Below are 8,539 nucleotides of genomic sequence, written 5' to 3' on the forward strand. Positions count from 1 at the left end.
TACCCTATAACCTGATAATAAGGTGTTGAACCCACTACAAAGCTCCACGCATTTTTAGACCAGTGTAACTGATCTTTGTACCATAACAGGGTTAAGAACCTGGCTGGGCAAATATACTCAGATCACGCAATATATTATCATCGCTTCACCGCGGAACGCCGGATTGGCGGTTGTCAGCTCTATTATGACTTATGAAAACGCTAAGAGCAACACGTAGGTTTCACAAACCTTGCACCTGTTTCCAAATCGATTTTGAGGATTTACGAGATGAATAAAACCTCTTGCGTCCTGCTTGGCGTCAATGGAAAGAGCTTTCTGTCGTGAGATGGTGGGCTCGCGGAAGTTGATGTGCATTGTAGCAACGTCAGATCGTAGCTAACGGTCAGGAGCGGCAGATCAGAGCCTGTTTCTGTTTTCTCACGTGGTGTTCAGGTCATAGGTATGGCACTCCGTTGTTAGGTGCCTGCCGATACGATGCAGGTAAGGCAATCATATCATAAGAGTTAGCTGCATCAGCCGGAAGGTGAGGCGTCTTTGGTTACGATTTCAGTTAGATCAGACTTAAGATAGGCAATTTCCCGCTGCTCGAAATAAATTGAGGTGTAATTTAATTTAATTGATTAAGGAATCTATTTATTTCAACCAGAAAGCTGTCAGTAATTCTGTTATAATTGCCTGGTTTGAAATCTCTACTTTCAATAGTAATTTAAACCTCAAAGCATTTCAGTATTTACATAAAATAGATTGTCAATAGTAAATGTGCTTTTACGAATTTCCAGCTTTGCCTATGGTTTATATCGGATTCATTCTAGGTATTGGATAGCTCTGTAGAATTAATAAAAATTAATTCCGTATTTATTTTCAGAAACATATTGTTCGATTTCCCAAAAAACGAAGTTTATTCTTTGTTAGTGTGAAAATACGGACGGGTTAACGACCCACGACCTACAATAAGTTGCAAGCATTTCGCCGGGCTTTTGAAATCTTCATCATTTAGCTCATTTTCTGTGAGATAGAGTGGGTTGTAATAGGGAATAAGTTTTATTTTTATTGCTGAAGTCAATCAGGCAATAGTACACCGCCCATATGAAGTTAACCGGTTACCAGATCCGATTAACATAACAGCGTTCTTGGTGTCACACACCATGTTCGACCCGTCATGACTTACGCGAGTGTGGTGTTCGCTCACGCGGCCTGCACACATATGGACACCCTCCAATCCCTACAATCCCACTTTTGCAGGTTGGCCGTCGGGGCTCCGTGGTTCATGAGGAACGTCGACCTACACGACGACCTGGGCCTCGAATCTATCCAGAAATACATGAAGTCAGCGTCGGAACGGTACTTCGATAAGGCTATGCGTCATGATAATCGCCTTATCGTTGCCGCCGCTGACTACTCCCCGAATCCTGATCACGCAGGAGCCACACCGCGGGAAAGATACAGTTCGCCATAGCGGCATTGAAAATAGATGCCAACATCACGATGAGTTGGACGGGTAGAAGTTTAATAACGCGGTTGGATATACTGTCGGAACTAGGAGCCTTGCGAGAACGTAGGTCTTTGATCAAGTCATTAACTTCCATCGGGGTGACGGGTGGTAACGCATCCGAGGGTGGCAAGGAGGCTCTGCGTTCTACCTCACTGTCTACTAATTCTACATGAACAGGGTCCACGGATTAAGTGATGGGCACTGGGTTTGCAATGTATCGGCCAGCAGCTCTGCTTTTTTGTCATCATCGAACACCGCGAGTCGGCCTGAGGGGCCTACGAGGGAGGGCATAATTACTACCGTATCCGATTTGAGAGTACGAGCTAAGCGGTAGTAAGACCTTTGGGAGGGCGCGAGTCCTTCTAAGAAATCAGACCATCTGGCATCTCGGGTTTCGGCGATGCGAGACTTCACGTTCCGTTGTAGGGCACGCATTCGAATACGATTTTCCGCGGTAGGCTACCTGTCGTAGGCGCGTATCGAGGCGTTCTTAGCTCTAAAGAGTTCCCTAATATCGTCGGGCAATTTGAAGCGGTAAAGGAAGTCCTCCGCTACAACTTGTGTCGATGATCTATGTAATGTCGAGGTGATGTGTGACGTTAAGATGTCTATGGCTTCAGCGGTATCCTGAGGAGACGGGGTAGAGTCCGGGCTAAACGGGAGCGATGGTGGATCAGATTCAGCCAGGCTGATGCCCAGCGCGTGCCAATCCACCACAGTCCTCGTGACGGGAATGGAATCGGGAGCGCGACCGAGCTTCATAACGACGGGACGGTGGTCTGAATCTAACTCTACTTCGATCGAGTGTAAGCGCAGAGTTATGTTTTTTAATAACGCTATGTCGAGTATATCCGGGCGATGCGCGATATTTAGCGGGTAGTGAGTCGGGGTTAGCGGAGCGACGATATCTAAGGCGAGATCATCGACTAACGCGTCAAGCCGCCTGCCATTCAGGGTTGTGGTTTGTGAGTTCCACCTGATGTGCTTACAATTTAGGTCTCCCGCCAGAATGACAGAGCTCCCCATGCCGAGCAGCGCCTCGATATCACTGCTTAGAACGATCTTATCCGGTGGAAGATAAACGGACGCGATAACGATCGGCGCGTGTCCCGTCAGTGAGATTCGGCACACTGATGCTTCGATATTAGCGAGCGCCGGAAGATCGAGCGGGACGCAATGCAAGGCTCTTCTATAGTAAATGACGGTACCACCACCACGAGCAGATAGCCTTTCGTTCCTGACCATATTATAGTTCGCGATTTTAGGGTCACGGCGCGCGGGCTTAAGTAGGGTCTCCTGCACTAAAAAGATATCAATTTGATGGTCACGCAAAAAGTCAGAAACCTGATCACGTTGATTTGCGAGACCGTAAGCGTTAAAAAATCCTATCGTTACGGATAGGGGCTTTATTTTACTTCTATACGCCATTGATTAACGGCGGAGTGAGGGGAGGACGTACGTATTTAATGACGCGTATACGTCGGCGTATTCCTGCACAACGGCGATAAAGTGTTGTGCAGTGGAGGCAGCGCGAATGGCGTCGCCCAAAGCGTTAACGCGCTCAAAGTTGATCGACTGAAAGAAGTCGATCGCTAAAGCGAGATTGTCGGACGCGGTCGGAAGGCAAGTCGCGGGAGATGGACGAGTCGCGGGGGCGGGACCAATCGCGGAGGAGGGAGTTGTAGCCGTGTTCGTGTACGGCAGCGGTTTCGCCCAGGCCGAGACACAGGGCACCGGCGCCGGAACAAACGCTGGCTTAGCCTGCGACACAGAGGGTGCCGAGGCTTTGATGTCTGGGCCGGAAGCTCGGAGGCGGTTTTGGCGGGCGACGCGGCGATTTATTTTCGGGGCTCGGGGGCATCCGCGGTAATTTGTGGGTTGACCCTGTGTTCGACACAGGACGCAGCTAGGCGGTTCCGTCGCGGTTTTTTTTATCGCAAGTGCATAGGGCCGTGGCGTGATCGCCTAAACACTTGACACATCGGGGGCGCGCGTGACAGTTACGGAAAGAATGCCTGTATAATTGACAGTTATGACACTGGCTAGGTGTGCCTTTCTTGTGTGGGGCTTCGACGACGATTCCGAAAAGGCTACAGACCGTTCGGATGTTGAATATTTGCTTACCCTCGGGGGTTGGCGTCGTGGCGTCGATGCTTGGCAGCGATGAGTCATGGAAGGCTATGCTCGACTTCTGCGAGTGCACCATCTCGCAGAAGGAGGCGGCGGGGCGAGTGAGGGAAAGCTCTCCTCACTACGCAGAAACCCGCCGCCGCCGAGCGGGGGGTCGGGACCGGGGTCGTATCCGTGACCTGGCCCCCTAAGAGCTAGGGGTCCCACCCGTTTTGTGCGGGGAGAGACCCAGACGTGGGGTGGCGTGCTTTGCATGCTCACCCGCAATAGGAAGCCGGGTGATGGCAGACCGCGTTCCCCCGACCGCTCTGGGGGAAGGTGTAACGCGGCGCCATCAAAGCGGGCTCTCGGCCCGCTGAACGAGGGAACCGGTGGTCGTGTCGCTGGCGGCCACCGGTCCGGCGTCCGTGGGACGGTGGGATGGATGTAATGTGCTCTGCGTCAACCCTGTCCCGCCGTTTCAATAGCCCCGACTGGGCTCCGGCCCGGTCCGAGGTAGGGCGCCGGTTGTGAGCGGCAGGAGTTTTTAGTGAGGTTCAACTCCCACGCCGGATCCCCACCTGCCGCGCGGGTGGGGATCCGGCGATTTTCTCCTGTGGAAAAAAAAAAAAAAAAATCTCCTCGGTGGTAGGCTGGAGGGCGACGAGAACCATGTTATATAGCTCCCTTTCGCGACCTGTGTGCATGCGGTGTACGGAGTTAGCCGGTAGGCCTTGTTCGAGAAGGTCGGCCTTGACGAGCTCGGCATCCAACTCTTTAGGGATGCCACGTATGACGGCACGGAGTTCGCGCTCCTCCTGGAGCGTATACGTTTGGAAACTTATACACTCCTTACGGAGGTAAGAAGAGAGAGCCCTATGGTCGTCGGGTGTTCGAACCTTAATTTGAATGCCGTTCGCGAGGTTACGGGCATTCGTGAAATTTATATTTTTGGCCTTAAGGGCCACGGAAACTCGATCCCAAGCTGCCTTCTCTTGAAGGATTACCGGGGGAGGGGTCTGGGTTTTATTTTGTGCCACCGGACGCGGCGACGGAGTGACACGGGCTTGAGGCGCAACGGGAGTCTGAGGGCGGGGGCGCTGTTATTGGTCATAACTTTAATTACACTATGATGGTAGAGTTTTTGATCGAAGAACGCGATTGTTGTCTGTTGAAAACGGTGAAAATTTCGCATTTTGTTTATGTTACTACGCGGTGTCCGCGCCTTTTTTTTTTCGGACCGGGTCCGAACTTCCTAATAGGTCCCCGCGCATAAGGGGCGCGCGGGGTATGTGAGACTCAACGATCTGCATGGTATTGTGAGCAGACCGCGGGCCCAAGGATTTTAGGGCCCACCCACTAAACGACTCCCCTGCACCCTTATATCCGACGTCCGATCCCCTCCGAGGCTAGAACCCGGATGAGGTAGGGGGGTTACCGCGGTCAACACTACAACCAGACGGCGCGGCTCACCCCAAGGACACCCAGCTGACGGAGCCTTCGAGGCGAATCGAAGGCTCTGAAACATCGGCCGTCTCGGTACGGCAGCCCGTCAGGCCGCCCAAACGGTGCCGCTGGTGTCCCGAAATACCCCGCTGGACCAGAACCAGCCTGCTGGGTCAGGACGCGATATACCGCCAACCGGTCGCTCTTTCGTATCTCCTCGGCAGCACGCTAGAGTGCTGGTAGCGCGCCGCGCGGCCTCTACCTCCTCAGGTCGCCCCTTGACCTTCACCGGGGCGAGGCCGCTACTACAGGGGCCGGGACGTACGGGCGTAATCCCGCCTCCGGCCCCCGGCTCGAAGGCGACGGATCGGTGCGGAAGGGAATAGCTCTCCCTCTCTCGTTCCGCCGCCTCTTTCTGCGAGATGGTGAACTCGCAGAAGTCGAGCATCGCCTTCCACGACGCGTCGCTGCCGTGCATCGTAGCTACATCGTGGCTACGAGAGGTCTTCTCCGTGACCGCGACGAGGGCGGCGCGTTGCTCGTCGAATTCAGAGCAACGCGCCAGTGTGTGTTCCGCTGTGTCATCCTCGTCGCGGTACGCGGTTTCCGCGCCTAAGGGGCACGTTTTTTTTTCCTAACTTAACTGAGAGCCTTGAGAGGCTATTTCAGCGTGACCTCAACTAGTAGGTGAGCTCACGGGCTCAAACCTGACGACGTTGCTAACACGAACCCTAGCAGGAGCCGTGCTGCGCAGAATCTACCCCCGGATCTGAAACGCGACGCACTGAGAAGATCCGGCGAAAAACTCAGTGGGCTGTGTCTGAGGGTTAATTTACTCGTTGAGCCCTTCGTCGCAAGCGACGGGTTCGACGAGAACGATGACCGGTGCTTGAGAAACCTTAAAACACCGTTAGTGGATCGGTGTTTGGGGTGACGTCGACTGCTTTCCAATCTGTCCGCAGTGGAACTATTTACTGTATTGATGCATAAATAAAATCGTTAAGTATAACAGGTTGAAATTAAATATATTTTGTACGTTGAGAATACGAATATCGAACGCATGTTTAAAAATTTATATCTCAAAAAGGGTGTGAAATCGGAAACGGTGAAATTCATATTTTGATGCTAAAACACGGACTGTAGGCTTATAAAATTTATGAATCCGTCTAATCCAGTAAAAATAAAGAAATCATTATCATCATCTCAGCTTGTCTACTGTCAACTGCTGAACATAGGCCTCTCCAACTGATGTCCACTAAGGCCGGTCCGTTGCGACCTGCATCCAACGTGACCCAGCAATTTTAACCAGGTGTTCGGTACATCTGGTAGGTGGCCGTCCCACACTGCGTTTGCCAGTACGTGGTCTCCACTCGAGGATCTTTCTGCCCCATCGGCCGTCCGATCTTCACGCTATGTGACCTGCCCACTGCCACTTCAGCTTGCTAATCCTACGGGCAATGTCAGCAACTTTGGTTCTTCTACGGATCTCCCTGGAGCGGAGCTTCCTGGTCCTACGGCACGCAACTTCACTGCCTCATCACGCCGCTACAGTTCATCGCAGCCCACGACCGGATCATCAACGCTTGGGGTCACACATCTCCGGCGTGGCAGCTCTGCACCACATGGACTACGCACGACACGCACGCAACATTCAAGCTCAGTCTCGACTCACCGCAGACTTCGAGCAGCACTGGCGACATCCAGGCAGCATTCAGCTCAGTTTCGGCTCACTGCAAACTTCGAGCAGCACTGGCGACACGCACGCAGCATTCAAGCTCAGCCTCGACTCACCGCAGGCTTCGAGCAGCACTGGCCCTTGCAAGCTAATCTCAGCACGGACAACGCTAACTAAAAATGACACGACCTCCAGTCTCGGAGGGGAGTGATGTGGTGGGTAGCCATCATACAACGCAAGATAATTGACAGATGCCTGAATCTCGCTTACGACATTTTCAAGATAAAACGCATATATACAAGTTCCGAACAACAACATTCGGACCGTCGGTCTACCGAGCAATATCGCCCGCTCGGTGGAAGATCTTTCCTTTCGTCGTTAAACATCCCCAAAATCCCTTATGAAGCACTACGTCTCGGAACTGTAAGTCATCACTGGTAACACACATTGGTTGTACACGTTTGTCTTCAGGCACAGAGGGATTTTGGACGAGAACACATTTCTTAATTTACCGAACGCTGCCAAGCCGAGTTTGATCCGTCTACTGACCTCTCTCTCGAAGTTGGACTTACCTAATCGGACTATCTGTCCCAGGTATATATATTCGTCAACAACTTCAAGAGTAGAGTTCCCAACAGTAACTGCGGCGGACTTAATATGGACATTGAACATGATTTTCGTTTTATCCATACTCATTTTAAGGCCCACTCGTTGAGAAACTCTATTGAGGTCATCAAGCATCTGTCCCAAATCTTCTAGCGACTCAGCCATGACTACTATATCGTCAGCAAATCGAAGGTGTGTGATGTATTCGCCGTTTATATTTATGTCAAATCCTTGCCATTTCAGAAGCTTGAAGGAATCCTCTAAGGCAGCGGTAAATAGTTTCGGAGATATGACATCTTCCTGTCTAACTCCTCTTTGTAACGAGATTTCCTTCGTGCAATGCTCGTGTACTCGCACTGACATGGTGGCGTTATTATAAATACAAGTACTTCAACACCTCGACATACCGATAGTCAATATGGCATTGCTGGAGAGATCTAATGACCGCCCAAGTTTCGACAGAACCAAAGGCCTTTTCAACAACAAACGCCACGCATAGGGGCCGATTATACTCTTCGGTCTTTTATATAATCTACCGCAGCGTACGTATGTGGTCTATGGTGCTAAAGCCTTTTCAGAAACCGGCTTGTTCGATAGGCTGAAAGTCATCAAGATTGCGTTCGAGACGGTTCGTGATGACTCTCGAGAACAGCTTATAGACATGGCTCAGCAGTGTTATGGGCCTGTAGTTCTTCAGTAAGGATTTGTCACCTTTTTTGAAAAACAAAACCACAACACCCCTGTTCCATGCCTTTGGCGTTTTCCCTTTGAGCGAGGAGGAATTAAACAGCTTCTGAAGGACTTTCAGTACCGGCGTCCCGCCCGCTTTCAAAAGTTGTGTGGTGATCCTCGCCCAGCGCCTTGTTGTTCTTGAGCTGTTTGAGGGCCATTCTTATTTCGTACAGGCTGATGTCGAATATAGTGTCGGGTTAACTTGGCTCTAGGGTCTGTAACCAAGTCTGCAGGCTCATTGGATATCCAGATGTATAACTACCTAAAGAATAATTCTATCTCCCGTAGCACCTTGGCCTTATATACCGAAGATGGACGTTACACGTCCATCTTTACTTTACAGCTTTGTCAAGTGACTCTGCTCAATAGACACGTCACTTGCAAATACTCTGGAGAAATCATAAATAAAGAAATAATTATGGGAAACTAGTCTCAGCTTAATTTCTCAAATACTAAAGGATTTCTTAGAACAAAATCAT

Source organism: Bombyx mori, chromosome 9 (genome assembly GCF_030269925.1).
Source record: "Bombyx mori chromosome 9, ASM3026992v2".
NCBI lineage: Eukaryota > Metazoa > Arthropoda > Insecta > Lepidoptera > Bombycidae > Bombyx > Bombyx mori.